We start from the raw sequence: 12,053 nt of genomic DNA on the forward strand, positions 1-12,053 counted from the left end.
TTTAATTTAGTTCAGTTTAATTTAATTATTTTAGTTCAGTTTAATTTAATTATTTTAGTTCAGTTCAATTCAATTAATTTAGTTCAGTTCAGTTAATTTAAATTTTATTACGTTTCTCTCAATTCAAAAGGAATGGGACCTTAGTGACTTAACTCACATATAATACAGTTTTTCACAATCTTCAAAAGAATAAGGACATTTAAATGGACAAAATTGAATGCATTTCTTTTTTAAAAAAAATAAAATAAAAAGTGTCTGATTAACTAACGAAATAATAGTTGCATATGATGCTTTATTATGATATGAATATTAACAATTTTTGTTCATTATGAAAGAGTTAGATGACGGCTACGACTATTAATAAAGGAGAATTCGGATCATTTATAAGTTTAAACAAGATTGAATTTAAAACAAATCAACAATAAAAATATTTTTTTTCATCTTATAAAGTATTATTACCTTCATTTGTATGTTTAAATAAAACCTTTTATTATTCTTCTCGTTCCTAATATATGTCTCTACCTGAAATCTTAGCACTACTTAGAATTACATGGAATCTTCTAACAAATTTTTCAAATATACAAGAAAAAACATGTATAGTCATGTGAGATTTTATTTGATTTGTCTCAATGACGTCATTAATAATATCAATTTTTTATGATTTTTCGTTATTATATAATTATACATATTAATAGTCTAAATGTGAATTGACAAGTATGTAAGTCCAACTGGAAACATCAATAAGGAACGAATGGAGAATAACATTTTTTTGGTATAAAGAGAGCCATAATGCAAATGATATAAACGGAATTCGATCTCACTTTTTGGACACCACCTTTCAAAACTTTAACTAACTAAGCAAGTTGACATCCATTGGGTATATAACACTATAACAACAATAATCAAGACAACGAGATTAAAGTGTGAAAAACAGTACTTCATTATTGTAACATTTCCCTTATTTGAAAGTTTCATATTAATTGTAAAATTACTAAATTTGATTATGTTTTCTCTCTATTCTCTCCTTATCATATGAGTACTTTTTTTTCATCTCTCTTTAAAACTCTCATCTCTTTAAAGAATGTGCAATCCCTAACAGTTGCAATTATTAATGAACAGTTAAAGTATATATTTATTATTTAAATTAAATAGACAATGTGGTCGTGACGTTACACTAATAAGCGCGGTAAATCATGAAAGAACTAATAGCATCCTTAGCAATGAACCCAAAAATGATTCATGAAGAATGAACAATTAACTAGTTCTTGTCTAGGAAGATACACCCCCGAATTCTTTACCAACGTGCATTTGAAGTCTTCAAAAATAGAAATAGTATATTGTCTTTAAATATTTTTTCCCTCACAAAGACCAACATGAGTATTGTACCGTAGTTGGTTAATGCATAAGCATATCAAATGAGAGATCATGGGTTCGAGTCTTGATTCTTGAAATTAATATCTCATTGATTGTGTGGGGGAGGGTAAAGTATATGTGCCAGTATGATATTTGTTTGTCTTGAGTTCATATGAGAATGCATACTTACATGAGAAATGAGAATGAATTTTACGCGCTATAACTCTTATGAATAAGTGATGTAACTCTTTTGAAATAGTGATGCAACTCCAAGAAAAGATATTAGGAAAAAAAAAATTAAAAAAAATTATTTGGGCTCAAATTTTTTTAGGGGGTATAACTCTTATGAATAATGTTGTAACTTTAATCCGATCGTGTGTGTGTGTGTCTATATATATATATATATATAGAGGCAAGATCACATGAGAATGCTCCTTACATGAGAAATGAGAATGAATCTCAACCACACGATTGATTTAGAATTACAACATTTATTCATTAGAGTTATATCCCTCTAAAAAAATTTGAATTCAAAATTTTTTTTTTTTTTTTGAATTTGAAAATTCAAATATTTTTTTTGATTACATCACTTTTTCATTAGAGTTACAACACTTATTCATAAGAGTTATAGCGTGTAAAATTCATTCTCATTTCTCATATAAGTTTGCATTCTCATATGAACTCACTTCTATATATATATATATATAGAAGTGAGTTCATATGAGAATGCAAACTTATATGAGAAATGAGAATGAATTTTCACGCTATAACTCTATGAATAAGTGTTAACTCTAATGAAAAAGTGATGTAACTCCAAAAACAAAATATTTGAAAAAAAACAAAAAAAAACAATTTTTTTTTTTGAATTTAAAATTTTTTAGAGGAATATAACTCTAATGAATAAGTGTTGTAACTCTAAACTAATCGTGTGGTTGAGATTCATTCTCATTTCTCATGTAAGGAACATTCTCATGATATGATCTTGCCTCTATAGTAATTATCGTACAAAAAAAGATGAAGCATATAGTAATTATCGTACTAAGAAACGCGGCGTTGGAGGGTGGAAATGCAATTATGCAAACAACAACAATTTGTCTGGTCGATCCCACAACAACAATGAAGGTAGCTTCACCTTTCTATTATTATCTCTCTCTTGAGTGCGTGGCCAATGTTCAATTCCTCAAAGACAGGACACCAATTATTAAATACAAATGGGACTCAACTCTCAACTAAAAGACGTGTAATATATATACTTGGGACCCTTCGTAATATTTATATTAATTGCAATATTTAAACTATTCTCTCCGTCTCACAATACACAAATGATTAAAATAGACAGTTTAATTTTAATTTAAAATTAGACAAATTTGATATTGGAATTGTTATAACGAGTCAAATCTATTTTACTTTAACCCAACAATATTATCCTAGTCATTCTTTCTCTTCTCCTTGCTTTGTTTTCTTGATTCTCGAACTACAACAGATAATTTCAAAAAAAAATAACTCAATAGTCTTACCGAACTGATTAAACTAGTCACGAAAGGAATTAAACTAGTCACTGAATGAGTTAAAAAATGTCATTACAAAATATATTAAACTGGTCACGAAATAGATTAAACTGGTCACTATATAGATTAAACTAGTCACTATATTTTAAAAAAGGATATGTTCTCTTCTTAATATTGTGCAAGGGTCATGCCTAATTTTAAGTTTAAATTAGGTGGTCTCTTACAAGTTACAAGACCAATTGTTCAAAATATAGTTCTTGTTTCTTTTTGCACAGTCCTCAAAACATACCTTTGACCTAAGCTATCTTTTATTTTGAATTAGCAATAAATATAAAAAGTTGATACTATGAATGCACGCACACATTGAGGCGAATCTAACAAGACGCTACATGAGTATGTTTTTTTTGTATACATTAATAAGAATATTTAGTTAAAGTTTTTAAAGTTTAACTCCAAAAATAGGAACCCGAACTATATTTTGGGACGGAGGACGAATGAAGTATATTATTGTAAGGAACATGATATACACAACCCTTAATATTGTACTCCCTCCGTTCCCTTGAGTTCTTTACGTTTGGTATCATGCACGTGAATTAAGGAGTGTAGGTAATGGAATAAGATTCTCTTAAATGATTAATGTTGGTTAACTAAATCAGTAAATTATCATGAACTTAGGAAAAAAAAAACTGCATTAAATGCAAAAAAACAGTAAACTAAATGCTTTGAGAGAATAGGGCTTCAATCCTTGCAAAACCATATTGACCAATAGGAAACCTTTATTGTTTTTTTTTAAACCAATAAGAACAAAGCACACGGATTGGAAGTGCAAACAACATTGATCGAAGTGTGATTCTGTCATAAATTCTTAAACTGATAGTCATCCTTTCCAAAATATACGACATTGAAAGTAATTAACGGTCAAAGTTTAATCTCGAATATCATTAGATTATAGAAATATATCATTAGATTCGATCGTCTTTAGAAATAAGAGTACTATAATAATATTTTTATTATAATTTAACGTGAATTGAAAGTAATCAACAGTCAAAATTTAACCTCAAATATCGTGCATGACTTATATTTTGAAACAAATGGAGTACTATTCTTGAAATGTACTCATTTATTACTTATTTGCAATGGATAAAACTTAATTTACCCACTACCAATAAAATCTAATGTATGCTAGAATCCAACTCACTATCAATAGTTTTATTTTTAATCGTCTATTAAGAGCGGGCAATTTACCCGTTAGTAGATATAGTTATATCCATTTGCAACACTAAGAAGTGCATATATTAAAACCCAATTGTAAGGAAATTTGCTTGAAAATCTTATGACTATGAGAAATCTATTAATTTAAAATAATCTGAGATTTACTAATGTGTATCCAAAATCATTCTAAATCATTATTGTATATCATATACTACCTCTGTATCTTTTTAGTTGCATCATTTGTTTTTTTCACATTTGCCGAGACACTTATTTGAACGTTATTATCTTTATTGGGTGTATGTAAAAATTATAAAAATTTAATATTTTGAATCCTCGCATTGAGCCGGATCTAAGAAGACCCTACTTGACTATGTTTTTTCTTATATAACGATGCGAGATAATATACCAAAGTTGGTTGATAAAGAGTGGCGTGGCACCAAAGCAAATTGTGCAATTAAAAAAAAAACGAAGATAGTATAATATGATTGTCAATCCAACATACTTCCTCTGTTTCGTTTTAAATGTAATAAAGAGATATTATTTGTTAGATATAAAATATTCATTTGTTGCATTTAAAACGAAGTTACGAAGTATAAATGTTCCAACTTGATTGTCCAATTCATTCTATGGTTTTTATTAGATTTGTCTTGTATACGAGTAGTTTCTACTGGGGTAGGTAGTCTTAGAATATATGGCACCTTCCCAGTTCCCATACAAGAAATCAATTCAGGGAACTTAGGAAGTCTTGTGGGTGGGTGCGCAGTGGTCAGTCTAGCTAAATTGATTGGAGAGACTCGAAACTTACAAGTAGAAAAGGAGATGGAGCCACGAGGGAGGAGGAAAAATGAGACAAAATACCGAGAATATTTATAGTACATCTTGGTGTATCATGCTTATGATACATCTAAGATTATTTTCTCCAAATGACCAAAATGAGTCAATGAGCAAATTAGCAAAATGAACAAATGAGCAATTGAATAAATATTGCTACTCATTTAAGAAAATGAACAAACAATTTTATTATAAAATGAGCAAAATGAGCAAATGAGTAAATAAACAAAATGCTTATATGAGCAAATTTGGTGTCAAATGAGCACCTGAAATTCTAATTTATTACAAAAATACCCTGAGTGTACCATTTCGATAATGTAGGTGCTCCTTGATTATTGACATGCTTCTATGCTAACTTCTGAGAAAATAATTATTTTGGCAATTTCAAATTTTTCTTAACTACCAAAGTACAAAAAGAGAGTATAACAACAATAGGCTAGCTACAACCACACCGAAGTCCGAACTACTAAAAAAACCTACCAAACAACTAAAACTAAGACGAAGGTGACAGACTACCTAGCCATTAGCTAGAGAACCAAAAGAACAGATATCATCTCTTAGTGAAATTAGGGATAATTGACGAACAACCTAACAAGTAACAATCATTAATTAGTCAACAATTAGCAAAAAAAAAAAAAAAATCATTAATTAGTCATCAAGGACATATGATAAATGTAAAAGAAAGTATATTATGGTGTACGCCAAATTAGAAAATTACTTGATGGTATTTGGTAAAATATTCTATTTTTATTTATATTATTATTGTATTGTTAACAACAACTTTATTAATTTATTTTGTTGCATAACAATAATAATGGTAATATAAAAAGTATTTGAAAATTACAAATAGTATTAATGATGTGCATCGATGTCCTTAATTAAGATTATTATATTGCATTAATATATATCACTAAATAATTTCAGTAAAAACTTAAAATTAAATAAGTAATACAATAAATAGTTCATCAAATTAGCCTTGTAGATCAGATGATACCTTGGACATGTACGGTCAATGTAGAGTATATGAATGATGTAATAATCAAAATGGAGTAATTGTTAATAATTATTTTCATATGAATTATTATTACTATATATAACAATTATTATTACTATAATTTAATAATAACAATAATAATAATAATAATAATAATAATAATAACAACATTATAATAATAAAGTGTAGTAATAACAAAATGAATTGTAGGATTGAAATAAAATAAGTTGAACAGTAAATGAAATGAAATGGAATTAAGTTATAAAGAAGACCATAACATTCCAAACAATGTACAGAGAAGTCGGTTTATGTAACTTATTATGTTGAGCTCGTGACCATTGACTTATAACAGCGACTAAGGAAAGACTAAAGAGTAGCGACAACTGAGAATTGACCCGAGTATTAGAGTGTAGCCTAGTACCCGACCATCTTCAGTACTATGAGTAATTGATAAGGTTCAACATTCATCGCACCAATAAGGTTTCTCATTTACTCTTCTCCTCTCTTGTTGTCAACAATTTTGGAAATAATGTTGATAATTCTTTTTGGAATTTCAATTTTGTACTTCCACATAGTCACATTTCTCTCCTTGATTATTATATCTTTGATTCCAATTATATGTGGAATTCCAATTTTCTACTCATATACTTCCTCCGTTTCTTTTTAAGTGACACATTTGCATAGTGTTTACTATTCATAGTTTAAACTTTAATTAGCTTTGGTGATTTACATTTTAGGAAAAACATAGTCATGTGGGATCTTGTTAGTTTCGTCTGAATGTGAATTTTTTAAATATCAACTTTGTATAATTTTTACTTATTAATAATTGAAGATATTAATGGTTAAAATAATGCATTGACAAACGTGAAAACAAGAAATGTGTCACTTAAAAAGAAACGGAGAAAGATATATATATATATATATATATATATATATATATCAAATGGTTTTTCTAACCCATATATACACCTAGTGTATAGGTTTAGCTGCGCTATTTGTTTTTAACCTTTATTTAGCAAAATTATATGCCATAGTTAATTAATGATATAATTCTCATAATTGATATCTAATTACTATTATGAGAATAATATTTGTAATTAACTATGTCATATTTATAAATTTTGTTGAGTAAAGGTTAAAAACATATAGCTAAATGTATATCAAAATTTCATCTTCAAAAGATTATTCGTTCTGCTTTTCCTTTGTTTCTTATTCCGACTGTTCTTTTCTATCTCGTGCGTTCTCTTTTCTTATAAAGATGTACTCCATTCGTTTCTTTCTAATCTACACATTTTATGTTTTAGCACTATTCACAAATTTTACATAGATCATCGTTGGTGATTTATATAAAAGAAAAATATAGTTGAGCTAGTGAGATCTTGTTAGATTTATCTTAGCATATATTTTCCAAATATAAACTTTTTATAAATTCCATTTGTTGGTAATTAAAGATATTTACGGTGAAACTTATGCGTCGGGCATCGTGAAATTCAAATTGTTTAATATAAAGAAATAAAGGTAGTGCTTTTTTAAAATATTGCTCACATTTAATCTTTCATTTTTTATTTTTTTAGCAAGAGTTAATCTTTCATTTATGGCATTGAAAGATATGTTTTTTCTCTCAGTGTTTGTAATAGAAAAAGCTGGTTGGGACCACTTTTTCGTCTCATCCGATTGTTTACAATAATTTTATGCCATGTGACCCATTTATCTCTCTTCCTATATATATATATATATAATATATATATATATATATATATATATATATAAGAGGCCAAGACAAACAAATGTCATGTTGCCACATGTACTCTCCCCTCCTTCACACAATCAAATGAGACATTAAGCAATAAAAATGCGTGTTTCAAAACTCGAACTCATGACCTCTCATTCAATTTGCTAATTTATGAACCAACTATGCCACAATACTCATGTTTTTGAAGATTTCAAATGCACGTTATTCGGGGCGTATCGCCCGAGACAAGAACTAGTTAGTATTAAATAATTAGATTATATAAGTATGTCTCACTGTTACCAACCCATGTGCAAAGAATTTGCTTCTTTCCTTTTTTTTCTTGATATTTGTGCATAATATCAAGTGAGCAAACTAAAAAAATATAGAGAGAATATTTGGTTAAAGCTTACTTGTTCCCTTTTCACACTACCTTTGTCGAACCTCTTTAATTATACAGAGTCTCACTAGTGTATCATTCTTTATCCTATATATAGATCTTTAGAAGATGGACAGAGAAATGCCATAGTAATTCGCAAATAAGTACATGCACCCAAGTGCATAGTGAATTAATGATATAATTCTCATAATTGATATCTAATTCCTATTATGAGAATAATATCTGTAATTAACTATATCATATTTATAAATTTTGTTGAGTGAAGGTTAAAAACATATAGCTAAATGCCTAAATGCATATCAAAATTTCATCTTCAAAAGATTATTCGTTCTGCTTTTCCTTTATTTCTTATTCTGACTGTTCTTTTCTATCTCGTGCATTCACTTTTCTTACAAAGATGTACTTCATTCGTTTCTTTCTAATCTACACATTTTATATTTTAACACTATTCACAAATTTTAAATAGATCATCGTTGGTGATTTATATAAAAGAAAAATATAGTTGAGCTAGTGAGATCTTGTTAGATTTATCTTAGCATATATTTTCCAAATATGAACTTTTTATAAATTCCATTTGTTGGTAATTAAAGATATTTACGGTGAAACTTATGCGTCGGGCATCGTGAAATTCAAATTGTGTAAAAAATAAAGAAATAAAGGTAGTATTTTTTTAAAAATATTGCTCACATTTAATCTTTCAATTTTTATTTTTTTAGCAAGAGTTAATCTTTCATTTATGGCATTGAAAGATATGTTTTTTCTCTTAGTTCCAATTTCTCTCAGTATTTGTAATAGAAAAAGTTGGTTGGGACCACTTTTTCGTCTCATCCGATTGTTTACAATAATTTATGTCATGTATATATATATATATATATATATATATATATATATATATATATATATATATATATATATATATATATATATATATAATCCCCAAGAGGCGAAGACAAACAAATGTCATGTTGCCACATGTACTCTCCCCTCCTTCACACAATCAAGTGAGACATTAAGTAATAAAAATACGTTTTTCAAGACTCGAACTCATGACCTCTCATTCGATATGCTAATTTATTAACCAACTATGCTACAATACTCATGTTTTTGAACACTTCAAATGCACGTTATTCGGGGCGTATCGCCCGAGGCAAGAACTAGTTAGTATTAAATAATTCGATTATATAAGTATGTCTCACTGTTACCAACCCATGTGCAAAGAATTTGCTTCTTTCCTTTTTTTCTTGATATTTGTGCATAATATCAAGTGAGCAAACGAAAAAAATATAGAGAGAATATTTGGTTAAAGCTTACTTGTTCCCTTTTCACACTACTTTTGTCGAACTTCTTTAATTATACAGAGTCTCACTAGTGTATCATTCTTTATCCTATATATAGATCTTTAGAGCATGGAGAGAGTAATCCCATAGTAATTCGCAAATAAGTACATGCACCCAAGTGCATGTAGAGCATGGTGCGCCCTTTTCTAAACTACTCTGTTTTATCATTTTTAGAGTCTATAATTTTAAAAAGTTATTATTATTTGATTCCTAAGTTTTGCAACTAAAGATTACTTTTTAATTTTAAATTAAAAAGGTATATGTTCTTTTACCTTTAGTGTAAATGTTCATTTACTATATGTTCTTTTCATTAATTCTTTATCCTATATATAGATCTTTAGAGGATGGAGAGAGTAATCCCATAGTAATTCGCAAATAAGTACATGCACCCAAGTGCATGTAGAGGATGGTGCGCCCTTTTCTAAACTACTCTGTTTTATCATTTCTAGAGTCTATAATTTTAAAAAATTATTAGTATTTGATTCCTAAGTTTTGCAACTAAAGATTACTTTTCAATTATAAATTAAAAAGGTATATGTTCTTTTACCTTAAGTGTAAATGTTCATTTACTATATGTTCTTTTCATTAACCTTTGTTCTTTTAAAAATATAAATTTACACGTTTTTTAATTTTAAGTCGCGTGTTCTTTATTAAAGTTGAAAATTTGTTGAAAAAAGTTCGTGTTCTTTTATATAAATGGTATGTTCTTTTTGGGTGCACAATAAGCATTTTGCATCCTAGTGCACATACTAATCAAGGGGAAAAAAATAAGTTTTCTCTTTCAAAGGAATTTGTTAATTGTACTCTCTTTGAACCCATATGTTATTCATGTAAACATATACCTCATTACTGAGTCAAATTATAGTCAAAAGTTCTCACCAACATATAAGACAATTAATATTTTGTGAAATTATATATACTAAATTCGTTTTTATATGTATTTTTAAAATATTAAGTTTTCGTAATTGCTATGAATACATAAGTAAAATTATGCATTTGTAATTGCAATTTTAACAAATAGAGAGAAAAAAGATAAACGAAGATATGTCATTCTTGTTCATTCTTAAGTGCTTGTTCTCTTTGGCATAAAACAGTTGAATTGAACTGAAATGAATAGTGATATGTGATAGTAAAAGTACTGTCCAGAGCTGAACTGAACTGAAAATAAAATGGGGAGAACAGGCCTAAATTATATTTTGATTTAATTAATTTGCAAAGACTAGTATACTTTATGTGTTTGTTTTGCTATTTTCATGAATTCAAGGCATGTTCTTTTAACCATGTCTTTCACTAACCACTCTCATCTTTTTCTAGACCTTAATATTTATCAATAAGTAGATGTTGGTATGAGGTGGAGTATGAGCATCCTACACCAGCTCCAAAACATAAGACAAGAAGAATAAAACGCACCAATGAACATGCAAAAAGTAATTGATTTGACAGCCAATGTACATTCCCTTACTTCCAGTTTACATGTCGAAAATTCAAAAAGTAATTGATTTGACAGGAACTGTTCACCATTAAATGCGGGTAAACCACCATCTCACTTCTCACTTTCCCACACTCAACCTCCACCATTTCACTTCCCTTTACATTTTCTCTCTCCAAAAAATTCAAAAACTCCATAACCTCCATGACCTTCATATTTCCGATGCACTATAATTATCTTCCACCATCCCAAAAATTAGTCATAAATTTTGCAAATATTTCATTCAATACCCCAAATTTTGTTCAATATCCCAACAATTGAGTAATTTTCTTCTCCTTCCATTTTTAATGATTTCGTTTTTTAGATTTCGTCCTCTAGTTACTAAATTTCGTTTTTTTTGGGTTGCAAGAACACAAAGTGAAGAAATACCATTGGCCACCCTTTTGAGAGTAAAGGGGAAAAATCTGAAGAAATATTTGAATCTCTACTTTGAATGTTTGTATTGTTCATTGTGTGTTATCACATTGTTCACTATATCACAAGGATTGTACTTTGGAAGTCTGTTATTTTTCATTGTGTGTTATTGGCGATTTTATAGGGCTGCATGATGGAATTTGATTTGAACAATTGACTTACATTGTCAATATTTCTGTTGTACAATAATAGACTTCCATTGAATATATGAACTATGTTGTTATTTTTATGAACATGCAAACAAACTGTGGTTATTTCTTATTATTTACATTGTTGTATATTAAGTAAAATTGATTGTACATTACTGGGGTAAATGTACAAATGATAGACTATGATTGTTCATTAAAATTCAATATATGTACAATGACATTAATAGTCCCACAAGTAAAGAGTGAAACATTACATGCAACTAGGATGCCAAATGAATACTTTTATATATTCTATTATGTTTCTTTGTACATTCTTGGTTTCGTGGTTGTTCATTAACAAACTCAAAATGTACAATGAAAGCTCCCTACCTGAAAGTAACCCAATTCCTGAAGCTGATGTCAAGTGAGTAATTTGCAATCTTTGTTTCTTTGTACACTAGTGTGTTGATGTTTGTTCACTGATGAAATTCAATATGTACAATTATAGTCCCATACCTCATAGTGCTCTAGGTGCCACAATTCATATATAGTGATGAAATTCAATATGTTCACTGGATATGACTCAATGTACAATATTATTTTATTGAATATTCACTGGATATGACTCAATGTACAATATTATTTTATTGAATATTCA

The sequence above is a fragment of the Beta vulgaris genome, chromosome 9 (assembly GCF_026745355.1).
Source record: "Beta vulgaris subsp. vulgaris cultivar EL10 chromosome 9, EL10.2, whole genome shotgun sequence".
Taxonomy (NCBI): Eukaryota; Viridiplantae; Streptophyta; class Magnoliopsida; order Caryophyllales; family Amaranthaceae; genus Beta; species Beta vulgaris.